This window comes from Lathyrus oleraceus, chromosome 1 (assembly GCF_024323335.1).
Source record: "Lathyrus oleraceus cultivar Zhongwan6 chromosome 1, CAAS_Psat_ZW6_1.0, whole genome shotgun sequence".
In the NCBI taxonomy this organism is placed as follows: Eukaryota; Viridiplantae; Streptophyta; class Magnoliopsida; order Fabales; family Fabaceae; genus Lathyrus; species Lathyrus oleraceus.
In genome coordinates this window covers 151,101,269-151,117,504 of record NC_066579.1, presented here as the reverse complement: position 1 = coordinate 151,117,504, position 16,236 = coordinate 151,101,269, and the positions used below count along the sequence as shown (strand labels likewise).

General features: G+C 35.4%; 1 long non-coding RNA gene across 2 annotated transcripts; it reads right to left on the bottom strand.

The window, feature by feature from the left end:
• Window positions 1-5,678: 5,678 nt before the first annotated feature.
• Window positions 5,679-7,391, bottom strand: LOC127123301 (uncharacterized). 2 transcript variants are annotated; one of them, XR_007803585.1, is made up of 2 exons: window positions 6,544-7,391; window positions 5,679-5,843 (listed from the first exon to the last, which is right to left on the bottom strand). It is a non-coding gene; the product is annotated as an uncharacterized LOC127123301 (long non-coding RNA). The 2 variants fall into 2 exon arrangements; XR_007803584.1 differs by having other exon boundaries at window positions 6,683-7,391.
• Window positions 7,392-16,236: the final 8,845 nt, after the last annotated feature.

The window sequence follows — 16,236 nt, the reverse complement described above, 5'->3', positions numbered from 1 at the left end:
ACTAAAAGAGAAATAATGCAATTGGTCCCATAATTTTTGGACCAATAATGAAGAAGATATGAATTTTAGAAATAAAATGGAATTAAAAGAAATAAAAGAAAATAAAATCAGAAATTAGAAATTATGGAAAATCCACATGTGTTGGATCCAAGCTCATTAATTGAGCTGGAGCATCAGACGGCTGTGGCATGCGCGCGCATCATGATCCTCAGTCCACTGAATAACACAAACATTAAAAAAAAGTCATAAGATCCAAGAGCCCTGATTCAATTTGGGAATCATCATCAACGGCCTAGATTGAAACTGGCAAACGAACGGTGGCCAGCGCCACCGTCTTCTCCGGCGAAGGTCCAAATTTACAGAGAAATGAATGTTAACCAAAATGCGCGATCCAGGTACCAAACGAAAGATGGAGTGATGTACATCACTCATGTACCAACCAAATTCACTCTAGATTCCTATTGAGATAGAAATCAGAGGTTGAATTTCATGGAGTTCAACTGAAACTTGTTGGATTTTGAATTCAAAGCATGAAATAATTGCCTCTATGATGAGGACTTCAGACAACACAGCAACAACAAGAAACAAGTAACATATGAGTTGATTCGAAGAATTTAAAATCAGAAGTAAACCATTGATTTGCAGATCTTGGATTCACAATTCCTTGGTGCTAAAGCTTGCAGTTCACTCTATGGATGAAGGAGAAGAAGGCTAAGGAACTTTAGATCTGAAATTTCAATCGAGGAAATCAAAATTCAGATCTGAAATTTGAGAGAAAAGTGAGATAGTTCCTTTGGTGTGAGGGTGGGATTTCAGTTGCACAACATGTAGGGCGCCTTAAGGTTGAAGAAATGAGAGGCCAAGCACTCCTATATATAGCAAATGGCAAGGTGGAAGCATGAAGAAAGAATTGCATGGATGGAAAGGGCTTCCATGCATGGGCCTGTACAGGCGCATGGAGGGCCCAACTCCACTTGGTTTGGCAAGCTAAGATCACAATTAGATGAAATGGTCGTGCAAAATAGATGTAATCAGCTCATGCAATGTGTTTTCAATTGGTTTCCAAAAATGCACCTAATCTTTCCCTTCTTCGAAAATGATGCTTCCAAACATAAAACATAGCCTTATGGGTAATGGTTGGAAAGCTTGTTGTATAAGGAACAAATTTCATGTTGATCAAAACTCCATTTGGGCCTTGGAAATTAATGAAAATTGAGCTTGAAGTGTAAGGTGCAAAACATGCATATGTGAAATTTTCAAAATTGGCCAATGTTCAAGCCCTTCTTTCTTAATTATGAAAGCTCCAAATGACAAACTCTTAAACATGAAAGTTATAGATCTTTTCAAGGCAATAAATTTGGACTTACATTTTGCATCATTTGGATTTTTAATGAAGAAGTTATGGGCACTTGAAGTTGGACTTTTTCACATTTCAATGCATTTGGTCCAAAGTGACCTATAATGTTTTGCATTATCACATGTATTTATTTTGAAAGTTTGCAATTTTTCTCAACATAAAATTTGAATTATACATATTAAGCTTTCCAATGCATTAAGTATCACCTCAAAATCATGAAAAATGAAGGAGTTATGTCCTTGGGAAGTTGACCAAAAATTAGGGTTTCAATCAAAATGACCTATAATGTCTTGGAATGGATGATGACCTTCCAAGCTCCAAATAAACTTTTGATGAACATGAAAGTTATTCATATGGTTCCTAATAACATTTTTTATCTTGGGGTCATATCCATTTGACCAACACATAAAAAGTTAGGTCTTAGTGTATTTCCAAATAGTCAGATGAATTGACTGATCAACTTCTCAAGTCCAAAACTCATATCTTGATGAATTGATGATTGAGTACACTCAAATAAGTTCAAATATGCATGAAATGATTAATTAAATAACTTCCCTTGATTGTATTTGACCATGGGTTGAGGTTGCTTCATGAGCAAGGCATAGTTGATGAACAGATGAATTAGGGTTTCCTTGGGAAACAAACCTCAAACCCCTTTGATTTGCTTTGATCAAAATGATGAATTGAGATACTTGGGAGGCATATTTGATGGATGAGAGATTTTGGAACCATTTCCATGCTTGCTTTCATCTTCTCTTGGCCATATTAATGCATATAGGATCTCCTAGAAGCTTTGGACTTTGTGACTGCTCAAGCAACAAACAAAAGATGTTAATGACATATTTTTGTGCTTTTGGTTAGTGAATAAAATGAGAAAAGCAATAAGGTATAATTCAAGCATTCTTGGTGATCTCAAACCACTCACAAGAGATCCCACCCAAAGGGTAAGGAGCCAAGATGCTTGTGATCCTTGAGGTTAGGTAAATGCAATGCTATGATGCCATGAGGGATCTTAGGGTCAAAATTAGGGTCTTACACATATGAAAATGATTCCAAGAGAAACGTTACTATAAATTCCATTCCAAACAACTTTCATGTTGAAGTCTAGAGCTAATTCTGCTTGGAAAGTCATTGTTTATGGTGAAAGATTATAAGTCATTTTGTATAAACCCTAATTTGAAGATCAACTTCCCAAAACCATAACTTGCTCAATTTTTAATATATGAAATCCATTTAAGTTGAATTATCAAATTCAATATGTATACTTCAACTTTGATGTTTGGAGGAAGAGCAAATTCAACTTTTAAGGTCATTTTGGACCAATACCATTGAACAAGTGATTTTCCTCAACTTCTAAAATACATAACTCCTTCATGATAAATCCAAATAAGGTTAAATTTGTGACCAATTTGAAGGACTTTGAGAGAGCTAAAACTTTTATGAAGGAACATTTTTCATTTTAAGTCCATAGAAAAAGTTACTCAAGGTTGAAGAAGTGAACATATGGCTTAACACTTAGACATTTTTTTATATGTTTGATTTTCCAAACTTCCACCTCAAAATTCATCATGATCCAAGCATCAAATAAAAACGTGTTCAACATGAAAGTTGTTCCCCTTGATCTAACCTTTCCAAGAAGTCCAATTTCATCCCATTTGGATAAATTATGAGTGACTTGCGTATGGATTAAAGTTGGATCACCATTTGGCATAATTGAACTTCCATCTTCCATACACAAATGCATGGCTTGTTAACATAACTTTAGCAATGTTTACACATGATTTTGGACCTGAATGAATCATTACATGGGCCTATCACACGCCCATGCATCAATGCAAAGCGAAATTTCTATTTTTGAAAGTTTGAAACAAGTGTGCAAATAACAATGCCTTGGCTATAAATAGAAGCTCTTTCACTCAGAATTGAGGACCCTTACGCGCCAGCTTTGAGTCCCTAGTCCTAAACACCTTCATTCAGAGGATAACCTTGAGGATTTCCATTGGAAATCGAGTTTGAATCTCCACTATTTTGAGATTCAAAACTCCAAGAGTCCTGCTACTTTCTTGATTCATTTCCACTCCATCAAGCATCCAGAGCAAGACCAAGCACAATTGAGAGCAAGATCGCGGCCATCTGAACCTGAAGTGAAGGTGAGTTTCTCAATTTTTCACCTCTTCGATTCTCACTCAATTCTCCATAATTCTTCTTGATTTTTGGTTGTCTGAAGTCCTACCAATGTAGGCAAGAAGATTGAGTTGCTTTGAGGTCAAATCGAAGCAACTCAGATCATGATCCTCAAAATGCAATTCCCTGTATGTCGCATTTCGAAAAATACGATTCCTCGCGATGATCGCGGAAAAAGCTATGTTCGAACAGATTCGCCATAAAACTTTATTTATCCCAATAAAGGAATAGGAAAATATCGATAAAACCTTTAAAAAAAAGAATAATGGTCGTCGCAAACATATTCGGGTTTGGGAGTCGATTACGCAAGGGGAAGGTATTAGCACCCCTCACGTCTGTTATACTCAACATGAACCTTTTAGTTTAATTTCCGATTTAAATGTTAACTTATGTTGTTTGTTTTCTTTGAGTGATAATAAAATTGAATAGAGATGGATGGGAACCTCAGAAGGCGGAAAAGGGAGGTTTTTTATTAGTGTGCTCGCCAAGATCTCGCAATCTCGTGCCTACGTATCCTTATGGTGCAATAAGGAAATCAGAGCATTCGTAGTTCAAGGAACTACGGTTTGTTGGTGTTTTTTACCGATCAACTATTTAGATCGCGTTCTAAAGGCTAAACGTTGGCTTGTCTACTCTCGGCGGAGGCTTAAACACTAGTTTGTTGTGCATATTAGAAGGGATTAAACAATGTTCTTTCTGAAAAGATTTTAGTCACACGAGGGTGACAAGTTGGATTAATATGTTTAACATTTTGTTTGATTGGTTATGATCACACGTGGGCGAAGAAAGATAATTTGATGTGTTAAGATATTTTTGTTGGATGACGATTACTCGGATGGTCGAGTAAGACAACTCGTATCCTAATAGTCGAGGAGAGGAATTGAAGGCTCTAGACCATCTCCCATTTCATCCTTAATTATGAAAGGATATAATAATAGTTAAGGTATTTTAAATGGATGACGATTACTCGGACTGTCGAGTAAGATAACTCGTATCCTAACAGTCGGGAAAGGGAATAGAAGACTCTAGACCACTTTCTTTTTCACCTTAGTGATTATGAAAATAAGTTTGTGTATGGTTGATGTGTTTTAGAATAAACGACAAGTACTCGAATGGCTGAGTAAGATAACTCATATCCAAGCATTTGAGGAGAGGAATCGAAGACTCAAGACCATCTCCCTTTTCGTATAACTTATTATGAAAATGATTTGATTAATTTATTAATTTGGTTTTAAGAGAAATGACAATTATTTGACTAACCGAGTAAGAGAACTCGTATTCAAACAATCGAGGAGAGGAGTTGAAGGTTCAAAACCATCTCCCTTTTCATTTCTTTATTTTTGAAAAATAATTTGATTTAATCTTGGTTTAAGGTTTGTAAAGAAATGACGAGTGCTTAACTGACCGAGTAAGAAAACTCGTATTTAAACAATCGAGGAGAGGAGTTAAAGGCTTAAAACCATCCCCCTTTTCATTTCATTATTATGAAAATAATTTGATTAGGTTAAGCTCGGGCGAGTTAGAAATGACGATTATTTGACTGACTGAGTAAGAGAACTCGTATTCAAATAATCGAGGAGAGGAGTTGAAAACTCAAAACCATCCCCCTTTTGATTTCTAAATGAAATAATATTTGATTGTGATTAGGTATTTAATTTGATTTGAATAAAAATACTCGACATTGGATCGAGGTTTTAAATTTGTGCTTTGTGAATAAATTGTATCTTATTTAGTGAATCGATCATCTACTCGATTAAAATCGAATAGGTCTCATTGTAAGAAAGCCCAAGAGTAAGCTATGTGAGGCTGATGGCGATGCTAAAAGCGATCAACTTACAAGGGTGTTTGAAAATGGGCTCAACTTTGAATTGAGAATTGTGCGGTTTATTTGTGGTTTTGGATTGATGATGACATGGAGTGGAATCGAATTCTTTATTATGAAAATATGATGGAAAAGAAATCGATCAACCTTTGATTATTAATTTATCAGAATTTGATTAAGTCGATTAATTGAATTAATTAAGATTAATTATCAAAATTATTTAATTATCCCCAAATAATTAAGTTAATAAAAATGAATTAATTAAAATGAATTAATCAAACAAAGTTCAATTAATCAATTATGAAAAGAAGTGACAATGTTGATTTACTTAATTGAATCGGTGTGCTCAAACCGATTTGTGCGAAATAACAACATGACTAATATCATCCGCAAGATCATAACACGGTGAATGTAATCCATTGATATACTGAAATTTAGGCGACATAACGACATAAGATTACCAACTCCGCGGATTAAAATCTGGAAGAAAAAAAATGACAACAACCAAAAATTAGTTACAGCATGATATGAACATGGTTAGCTATTATTTAATTAAAACTGACTAAGCGTGATGAAATCGACTAATAAAATAAATCTACTTAGTTAACCAAATGAGACATCAACTAAAATTAAACCAAAAATCAATTAGCTAGTTCATAGAAATAAATCAAGACTTGATCAAAATTAAAAAAAACAATCATCTAAGCAACTAATTAACTATCATAAAGTAAGGATTAAAGAAAAAACAAAGGAGGTGTACGCATGGACATGTGGATATAAGACATCGAAAAGAATTTAGGTCCAAACCAAGTAAAATTAAATCCTAAACATATTGTTGCAATGATGATGATAAGAGAGAAAAATAAAATGAGTGAACTTAAAAAACTCAAGTCAGGGTGCCCTTCCTAATCTCATTCTTTGACTATAATCATCAAAATCCAATAAAAAAATTCCTAATCTCATTCTTTGACTGATAGAAAAAAAATCAAAAACAGACATACATTAACACACAAAAACATGCTCTGCATTTTAGTTAACCAATGCCTTGCGTCTCCCTCAAATGTTAGTCTCTTTCTCTTCCAAATAACTTTCAAAAATAAAATTCATACATTTTTAATGCTTGAATCTAAATAAATTAGCAAGTAATAAAAACAATGAATAAAAGAAAGGAACCCCTCACAATGTGCATTCACGGCGGCTGGTTATATTCACAGTTGAACATCCATGTTGTTTAATACCACATAAGCAATTGTGCAGTCATACCTCGTTACATAATTAACGCTTGTTGGAGCTATAGATTTTGCATGGAAACAACTTACTTGTGAGAAATGAAGTGTTTTTTTTAGGAGGAGCAAGTTATGTAGTATGTTGATGTAGTCTTGCGAATCACGTCGGAGTGGTTTATGGTTGTGTCTTCTGTGATGTAGTCTTGTGAAATGTGTCTTCGGAGGCGGAGGTTTGACGGAAGTGTGCGTGAAGAAGAAGGTTGTGGGTTTTCTGATGGTTGGTGCGTTTGTTTGAGAAGTAGATCGGAGGTGGTTGTTGACGGACAGAGAAGAGAGACCTTACGTTGTTGGGAGGTTGTACGGAGGTGAGTGGTGTGCGGTCAGAGGCGCGGCCGTTGCGGTTGAGCGGTGGTTTGTGATGGCAGACGGCGGCTTTCACGGAAGGTGCGAAGGCGGATTTGTCGGTGAAGGGAGCTCGTCGGATGAGTGATTTGCACGTGTCGGCGCGACGGTTGTGGACTGGGTGAAACGGAGGGAGTATGTTAGAAAGACGACGATGAATTGTCGGCGGCTAAGGTTGAAGATGGGGATGTATGGTGAAGAAGATGTGGTAGGGAGAAAGGGAGAAGATTTAATCTCTTCTATTTTCTTTCTTTTCTTTTTTCTTCTTTTTTTCTCTTTTTCATTTATGCTCAACAGAGAGAGCGTTCTTAAGGAGAGTATTGTTTTTTCTTTAAGAGTTTTTTCTTTCTTTGTTTTCTAGTGACCAGAGAGAGACGTTGAGAGATAATGGAGACCGTTAGGGTGGCTACCTGTCATCTGTTGATTTGGGGAATTTTCCTTCTTTTTAGCAAAAAAATCCCATGAAATAAGAACGGATAATTTGTTAGCTGTCCGCCTCACAGCTGGCACCGAGTGTATGGAAGGAGTGGTATTTTCATTTTGACATTCTTTATTATTAGTAACTTAATTAATATTTAATTTTTGATTGGATAACAATATGTACATGGATTGCAAACTTAGACCTTTGATTAATTTAAATCAATGGTCAAGATTGAATCAAAGAAGCACAAATAATTCAAAATATCTATCGTGTCCTTCTAGATGATTTAATCTATTTAAAACAAATTTAAATCAACCAAATCAAATAAAATTCAACTTTCTAAATACATATGATAAAAATAAAATGAGAACATGGAAATTTCTATTTATTTCTTTTGAACATTTTGGTGAAAGAATAAAAATAAAATGACTGGAAATGAATAAAAGTCTGGCGAAAATTTGCTCGAAAAATTAAATTGGATGCACTAAAATGATCAGCACGAAATATATTTATTGAAAAAATACAGCGTTTCTTTAAATTCTGAAATAAATTTGCATTGGTTAAAAGGCTCAAACGGATTAAATTGCAGCTGAAAATGTCGTTGAAAAATATAACGAGCATAACAGGTTGAACTACGCGAACTACAGATTAATAATACTGGCGTCTGCAAGTTTAATTTCGAAACTTTTTATCCGCTGATTTTACACGTACTTGAGGAATGATTTAACCAAAATTGTCTGTATTTTCAAGAATCTATTCTGAATGATATTTTAGATATTATTAATGATGAAATGCATGTTATGCTGTACAACTGATGCAAATTGAAATAAAAATCGAATTTATGAAATTTTTTAAATGCCCGGACAAAATTGGGGTATGACACTGTATCTTTCAATATACTTGGAGTTAGATGAAATTGAGGCCAGATTCGAGCTCCTGAGGATTTTTACTTTAAATTCATGTCCTCCTTTTTCATTTTGGTGATGGTTGTGGGTGGACCAGTCCGGTGAGGTCCACCGGAGAAGAAGACCGGAGTTGTAGCTCTGACGGTGCGTTGGCATGTCTCACACCATATGATCCATCTATTTTGTTTTAATCTCACGTGTTGGTTTTGATTACCATCCCTGCAGCGCATTGACTTAGGTTCATCATGGAACGCGCGATGAGATCCACTTGATTTGCCACCTCAATTAATGAGGGAGATCAAGTGGTCCACGTATTTTAGCATTTTCTGATTTTTAATTTAATTGCTTTATTTTCACTAATTCATATTAATTTTAATATTGATCCAAAAAATATGGGACTTTCACCAAAAAAATTAAAATAAATTCCTCTTTCATTTTCAGAATTAAAATTATTTTTTGGATCATTATTAATATTTTTCATGATTTAATTGTTTTTGTGCATATTTTTAATTATTTCATAATACTTTTAAGTTTCCAAAAATAATGGAATTTTTTCTCCAAGGTCCTTTGACCTTATTTGACCTATGATAAATCTCATGGCCATTTATTTGATGTTTTGATGAGGTTTTAGGATTTTGACCAACCATAATTTAATTTAATATATTTTTTAATTGATTTTTAATTGTTTAATTGCAAAAAAATTGTGTTGAGCTATTTGTGTTGACTTGTTGAGTTTGACTATTGGTGTTGGGCCTTGGTCAAGGTTGATTTGACTTTGTTAATTTAAAATCATTGGATTTAGGGGATTGATGAAATGTACATTTCATCTCCCAAAATGAAAGAATGATTTTAATTTGATAAAAGTCCTCCTTTGACCAATTTGTGTTGATTCCATCCCCCCCCCCCCCTCTTCATCTCATTCCCATTATATTCTCATTCATTTCATGGACTTATCATATCTCTATATCCTAAGGCTAGTTGATTGCAAAATCAACATAAGTATGGATGAGATTAGGTCCACCCCTTTTCCATTTCCTTTTGAGTGTGGTAATGTTTAGGAGTATGGTTCATAATACCATATCTCTAACATGCATTAACACTAAAAAAATTATTGTCCAGCCTCAAATAGTTGTGACTTCTACATAAGTTCAATTACGATTGCTTAACATAGCGCTAAATTTTGACACAAAAGGCATAACATTCTAGTAAGTGAGATTGTAAGTCTCCCCCCTTTCATGGTATTGTGTGGAAACTTGGCATTTTTTCCTTCCTTTGGAAGATGTCTTCGTTCAAGGATTCATGCTTGTGAATAATGGGTTGAGTGTTCTCCAAAGAATGACTTAAACAATTGAAAAGAAAAAGCAATACTAACTTCTAATCAACTAACATTTAATTTCAAGACATTTACTTTTATACACTTTAACTTCAAATCTTTATCCATTTGCCATTATTCATACCATTTAATTTGTTTATTTTAATACCATTTTCACTTTGCTCACTTGAGCCATATCTTGTGAATACATTGTGATTGTATATACTTGTTTGTGCATTTTGTTTGTGGTCTTTTGACCTTAATGTACATAATAATAACAAAAACCTTAAAAGACACTTATGTGGACTATTAGATTTGATCTGAGACATTGGACTTAGAATTAGGCAACACTCCCTATGCAAAAGGACTTGGCCAATGCCAATTTGTTTCTAAAACCAAGTGCTTATGAAGTGAATTTTCATCTGATGCAAGTTTTGGGATCCCATTTGAGTTCATCTGCTACATGGTCTTATTAAAGTTGTTACTTTGAACATGTGTCTAATGTCTATCTCTGAGCCATTCAAGGATTATGTCATCTGATACATGGAAGATTATGAAGAAGATCATGGAGTTGCGAAGCTTGGATGTGTCTATCTTTATTTGATGCCTTGCTCTTCATCTTGCTATTTGTGTATTGATATTGCTTGATTCTAAAGTCCAAGGGAAATATGGGTTTCTATATGACATTCTTGTCTATTGGATTGCATCCCATTGGCCAGATCTTTTCAACTCTTAACTTTTAAATTTTTGCTTATGATTAATCTCTTTATCTCCTCCCACTTCTTTAATTTCAAATCTCTCCCTCCTTTTAAAAATCTTTTTTGCTTGTGATTTCAAAACTTTGACATTATTGCAAATTAGAAAGTTTGGCCTTATGCCATTGCCTTTTTAAACTCTTTTCTTAATCAAATTTGTAAATGAACTTAACTGTACTTGACTTAAAATTTTAAAAGACAAAAAGAACAAACATCATTCAAACCTTTTTAGGCCTTTTGTTCCTCTCTTAAACTTAATTTTTTTTGAAAGCAACTCATTCACTTTGAAATTGTTACCACGAACTACGAGGTTTTGATCCCTCGTTTTTATGTTGGTACGTAGGCGCAAGTCCGAAGGTCTTGTCAAACACAAAAATATAATTAATGAATTCTTTTCTCATCCCTCCACTCCATTTATTCCAAATATCATTTTGTCCAAAAACACAAATGCACATAAAAAAGGGCTCCCTAGGAGTACCTAGAACACTTTGGGTGCTAACACCTTCCCTTTGTGTAACCAACCCCCTTACCTGTAATCTCTGGCATTTTGTTAATTTTGATTTGAAAATTTCTTATCTTTGGGTTTTGTTCGTACTTTTCCCTTTTCCCTTAGAAACAATAAAAGTGCGGTGGCGACTCTGGTTTTATTGACGTTAAGTTCATCAATAGCTTAATGGTCATGAATTTACCGCTACACCAAGTGAGTTGGTTAAACATATACTTCACATTGTCACAGAGGCCTAAAGCTATTAATCTAGGGAGGTCAGGGTATCTGGTTGGTAAAATGGTTCTTGCAGCGAAGACTTCATAGCATCTTCTTTGAGCTTCGTTTCTGAAAATAACTTGCATGTTATAAGTAACTTCCATCTCTAAATGATTAGTAGGAAAAATTAGTCTGAGTTAGGAATATAACGTAATCAATCAAAAGTTAGTCTTGTTAGTGGGAGTAAAATAAATCACTGTTATTCAAAGAAAAGAAAATTACAAAAATATAAAAATAAATAATTGTGGGTTGCCTCCCATGCAACACTTTGTTTAATCTCGGTAGCTTGACATCGGTGTAAATGAAGCTGCTTGTGTAGCTAATGGTGGTTGAATTAAGTTATGGCGAGAATAATAGGTAGGTATATCACTGTTGGTGTAGTGTTTCAGTCTTTGTCCATTAACCATGAATGGGTTAGCTGATTGTCTCTTAATCTCAACTGCACTAAATAGCATAACCTTAGTGACTTCGAACGGTTCGTTCCATCTGGAACGTGATTTAACAGGAAATAGGCGTAATCTAGAGTTGAATAAAAGTACTATGTCGCCTATACGAAATTCTTTCCTTATGATACGCTTGTCATGCCATGCTTTGGTATGTTCTTTGTAGATTATAGTATTTTCATAGGCATCGCATTGGAGTTCCTCTAATTCCTGGATATCTAATGTCGTTTGTTTCCAGCTTCTAAGCAGTCCATGTTACGAGCCTTAATGGCCCAATAGGCTGTGTTCCAATTCGAAGGGTAAGTGACATGAATTCCCATAGACTAAATTGAAGGGTGTTGTTCCTATAGGGGTTTTATACACAGTCCTATAAGCCCATAGTGCGTCTGGAAGTCTAGAGGACCAATCTTTCCTGGAAAGTGAGACAATTTTTTCTAGAATTCTTTTTATTTCTAGGTTTGATACTTCTACTTGTCCATTGGTTTGTGGATGATATGGTGTAGCTACTATATGTATCACACCATATTTATTTAAGAGTTTTTCAAAGACTCTTGAAATAAAATGAGATCCACTGTCGCTTATAACTAGGTGAGGTGTTCCGAACCTAGGGAATATGTAGTTCTTAAACATCCTAATTATCACTCGTGTATAATTGGTAGGTGAGGCGGTGGCCTCTATCCATTTTGACACGTAGTCAACAACAACGAGTATGTACTTGTTTCCCATAGATGAGGGGAATGGACCCATAAAATCGATACCCCATACGTCAAAGATTTATACTTCCTAAATATTCTTTAGGGGCATCTCATCGCACCTTGATGTGTTTCCAGTGCGTTGGCATCGATCACATTTAATTATGAAGGTATGCACATCACACAATAAAGTTGGCCAATAAAAGCCTGCTTGGAGGTTTTTAGTGCAAGTTTTGGATATGTTGGCATGCACGCCATAAAGGGAAGAGTGACAATGAGTTATCATGTTTGGGGCCTCCTCTTCAAGAGCACAACGATGGGAAATTCCGTTTTCTCCCCTCTTGAAGAGAAGGGGTTCGTCCCAATAAAAATGTTTCACGTCGTGGAAAAACGTTTTCCTCTATTAGTACGTCACTCCCTGAGGTAGTCTATTAGCCGCGAGTTACATTGGTCACCACACGGGCATATTCAATGTTTAGTGTTACCTCATCTAAGGCTTCTTCGTGACTTATCCCATTGTCGATTGATGCTATCAACCTATCATATGCAAAGTCATCACAAATAGGGATATGGTCGGGTTTTAGGTACTCTAATATGGAGAGATGGTCAGCTACCACATTCTCATTCCCTTTCTTTTCACGGATCTCTAAATTAAATTCTTGTAATAAAAGGATCCAGTGAAGTAGTCTAGGTTTTGCGTATTTTTTGCTCAATAAGTATTGTATGGCAGCATAGTTTGTGTGTGTGTGTATATATATATATATATATATATATATATATATATATATATATATATATATATATATATATATATATATATATATATATATATATATATATATATGATTTTAGCTCCAACTAAGTAGGATTAGAATTTGTCTATTGTGAATACCACAACTAGAAGTTCCTTCTCTGTTGTTGCATAATTTAGTTGGGTTGCATCTAAGGTTCTGCTAGCATAGTAGATCACATGTAATCTCTTATCCTTTCGTTGTCCTAAGACAGTGCCTACAGCAAAATCGCTAGCATCGCACATAATCTCGAAAGATTGGTTCCAATCGGGAGGTTGCATAATAGGTGCAGTGATTAGTGCTTTCTTAAGAAGATTAAACGCCTCTAGTCATTTTTCGTCAAAGGTGAATTTGACGTCTTTCATTAGGAGTCCGGTTAAAGGTTTAGTTATCTTGGAGAAATCTTTAATGAAGCATCGGTAAAAATCGGCGTGTCCAAGGAAACTTCATTTCTCTAATTTTTTTGGGTGGTTGAAGGTTCTCTATTATATCTATCTTAGCTCTATCGACCTCAATTCCACTTTTTGATACTATGTGTCCTAAGAATATTCCTTATATTACCATGAAATGGCATTTCTTTGAGTTTAACACCAGATTAACTTGTACCCATCTTTCTAGGATTCTCTCTAAGTTATCTAGGCAATTTTTAAAACTAAACATGCATACCGAGAAGTCATCCATGAAAACTTCCATGATTTCATCCAGGAAGTCTGCGAATATGGACATCATGCATCGTTGGAAGGTTGCAGAAGCGTTACACAATCCAAATGGCCTTCTTCGATAAGCGAAAGTACCATATGGACACGTGAAGGTTATTTTTTCTTGGTTATTTAGACAGATGGGGATTTGGAAATATCCGGAGTATCCGTCTAAGTAACGAAAGTAAGAGTGTCTAGCTAAACGTTCTAGCATTTAGTCAATAAAAGGAAGGGTAAAATGATCCTTTTGGGTAACTTTGTTTAGCCTTTTAAATCTATACACATGCATCGTCCGCTTTCTATGCGTTTTGCTACTGATTCTCCTTTTTCATTTTGTATGATCATGATACATCCTTTCTTTGGTAATACATGCATATGACTAACCCATGTACTATCAGAGATTTGGTAGATAATTCAGGAATCTAGAAGTTTTAATACTTCTCTCTTGATTACATCACTCATTATAGGATTTATCCTTCTTTGGTGTTATCTAGAAGGTTTAGAATCTCCCTCTAGCATAATTTTGTGCATGCATACAAAGGTACTTATTCCTTTTAAGTCAGAGATGGTATATCCCAGAGCTGCAGGGTATCTTCTTAAGACCTCTAAAAGTTGATCGATTTCACCTCTACTAAGGTTGGCATTTACTATAACTGGACGGTTGAGTTCTTCATCAAGATACTCGTATCTTAAGTTCTTAGGCAGTTCCTTAAGCTCTATCGTGTGTTTCTTAATGCTCGGCATATGATCAGGGGTAAGTGCTAATCATCCATTAAGGATATCGTCTATGTAAGGTGTAACTGATTTAAATCCATCATCTTCCATTATGGGTATCGAAGGTAGTTTTATCATTTCGATATGCTCCTCCTTATTCAATCCTCTTATGCATTCATCAATGATATCAATTGCACAACAAGAGTCTTCCATGGCGGGTGATTTCAGAAATTTGGATAGGATAAACTCTACCTTCTCGTCACCTACTTCGAAACTCATCTTTCCTCTTTTTACATATATCATGGCTCCAAAAGTTGATAAGAATGGTCTTCCTAGAAGGATAGGGATTTCATCTTCCTTTTTAATATCCATTACGAAAAAGTCAGTAGGGATATAGATTTGTCTGATTCTAACTGGGATATCTTCTAATATACCTATTGGGTACTTAACCGATTGATCAGCCAGTTGAAGGGACATCTTAGTTGGTTGCATGTCTCATAGGTCTAGTCTTTCAAAAACTACTAAAGGCATCAAACTTACACTTGCTCCTAAATCCAATAATGTTTTATCTATGGAATTTCTGTCTAGAACACGTGGTATCGAAAAGCTTCCAGGATCTTTCTGTTTCTTGGCTAATTTGTTTTCAGCAATTACATTGCATTCTAAGGGTTTGGGATCATCGAGCTTGTGCTTATTTATTAAGATATCTTTTAGGAATTTGACATATGATGGTATTTGGGTAATGGCTTCGGTGAAGGGTATCTCGATGTGAAGTTTCTCAATTACTTTCACGAACTTCTTGTATTGGGTGTCTTATTTAGTCTGTTTAAGCCTTCGCGGATATGGAATAAGTGGTATGTAAGGTGGCGGCGCTACATATGTTCGATTTTCTTGGTTATCATCCATTGCCTCCTTATCATTAATATCCTTCTCTCTTTGTTTTTCAGGTTCTACGGGTTCCTCTTTTCGTTCTTCCGAGGTAGTCACAACATTTTCTTTTGGTGGTTCTGAAAATTTAGGCCCATCGTATTGAGTTTCGCTTTGCAGTGAAATGGCGTTAGCATGGCCCTTAGGGTTAGGTTAAGATTGTCCAGGGAATAATCCTCCTAGTGTAGCCTGAGCAGCTTGTTGTTGTGCTACTTGAGAGATTTGGGTTTCCAGCATCTTGTTGTGGGTTACCACATAATCAACCTTGTTTCCTAATTGTGAAATCAATTCATAAATATGGACATTTTGGTTCATGAATTCTTTATTCTGTCGAGTTTGAGTCATGATAAAATCTTCCATGATCTTCTCATGGTTTGACTTCTGAGGTGTAGTTTGTATCCATTGTGAGGGTCTTTGGGCTTGGAAACCTGCTGGTCGTTAAGGATCAGAGTTTTGGGAAAAGGTAGGGTTATTGTTCTTGTAAGAGAAGTTTGGGTGATTCATCCATCCAAGGTTATAAGTGTTCGAATAGGGGTTTCCTTGGGCATAATTGGCCTGATCTGTGTTTATTTCAGCTAGTAGACTACACTCGGCAGTCACATGTCTAGGTGTTCCATAGATTTCGCATACAGGTTGCACTATAACTACGATAGTTGTAGGCTTGATGACTAAGCTTTCGACTTTTTGGGTTAGGGCATCCATTTTGGCGTTCATATGGTCAAGGTTGCTAACCTCATATCTACCTTATTTAGTCTATTTCTTCTCTACCTGTGCACGGTATGTACCTCATTGGTAATGGTTTTAAGCAATGTCCTCAATGAGTG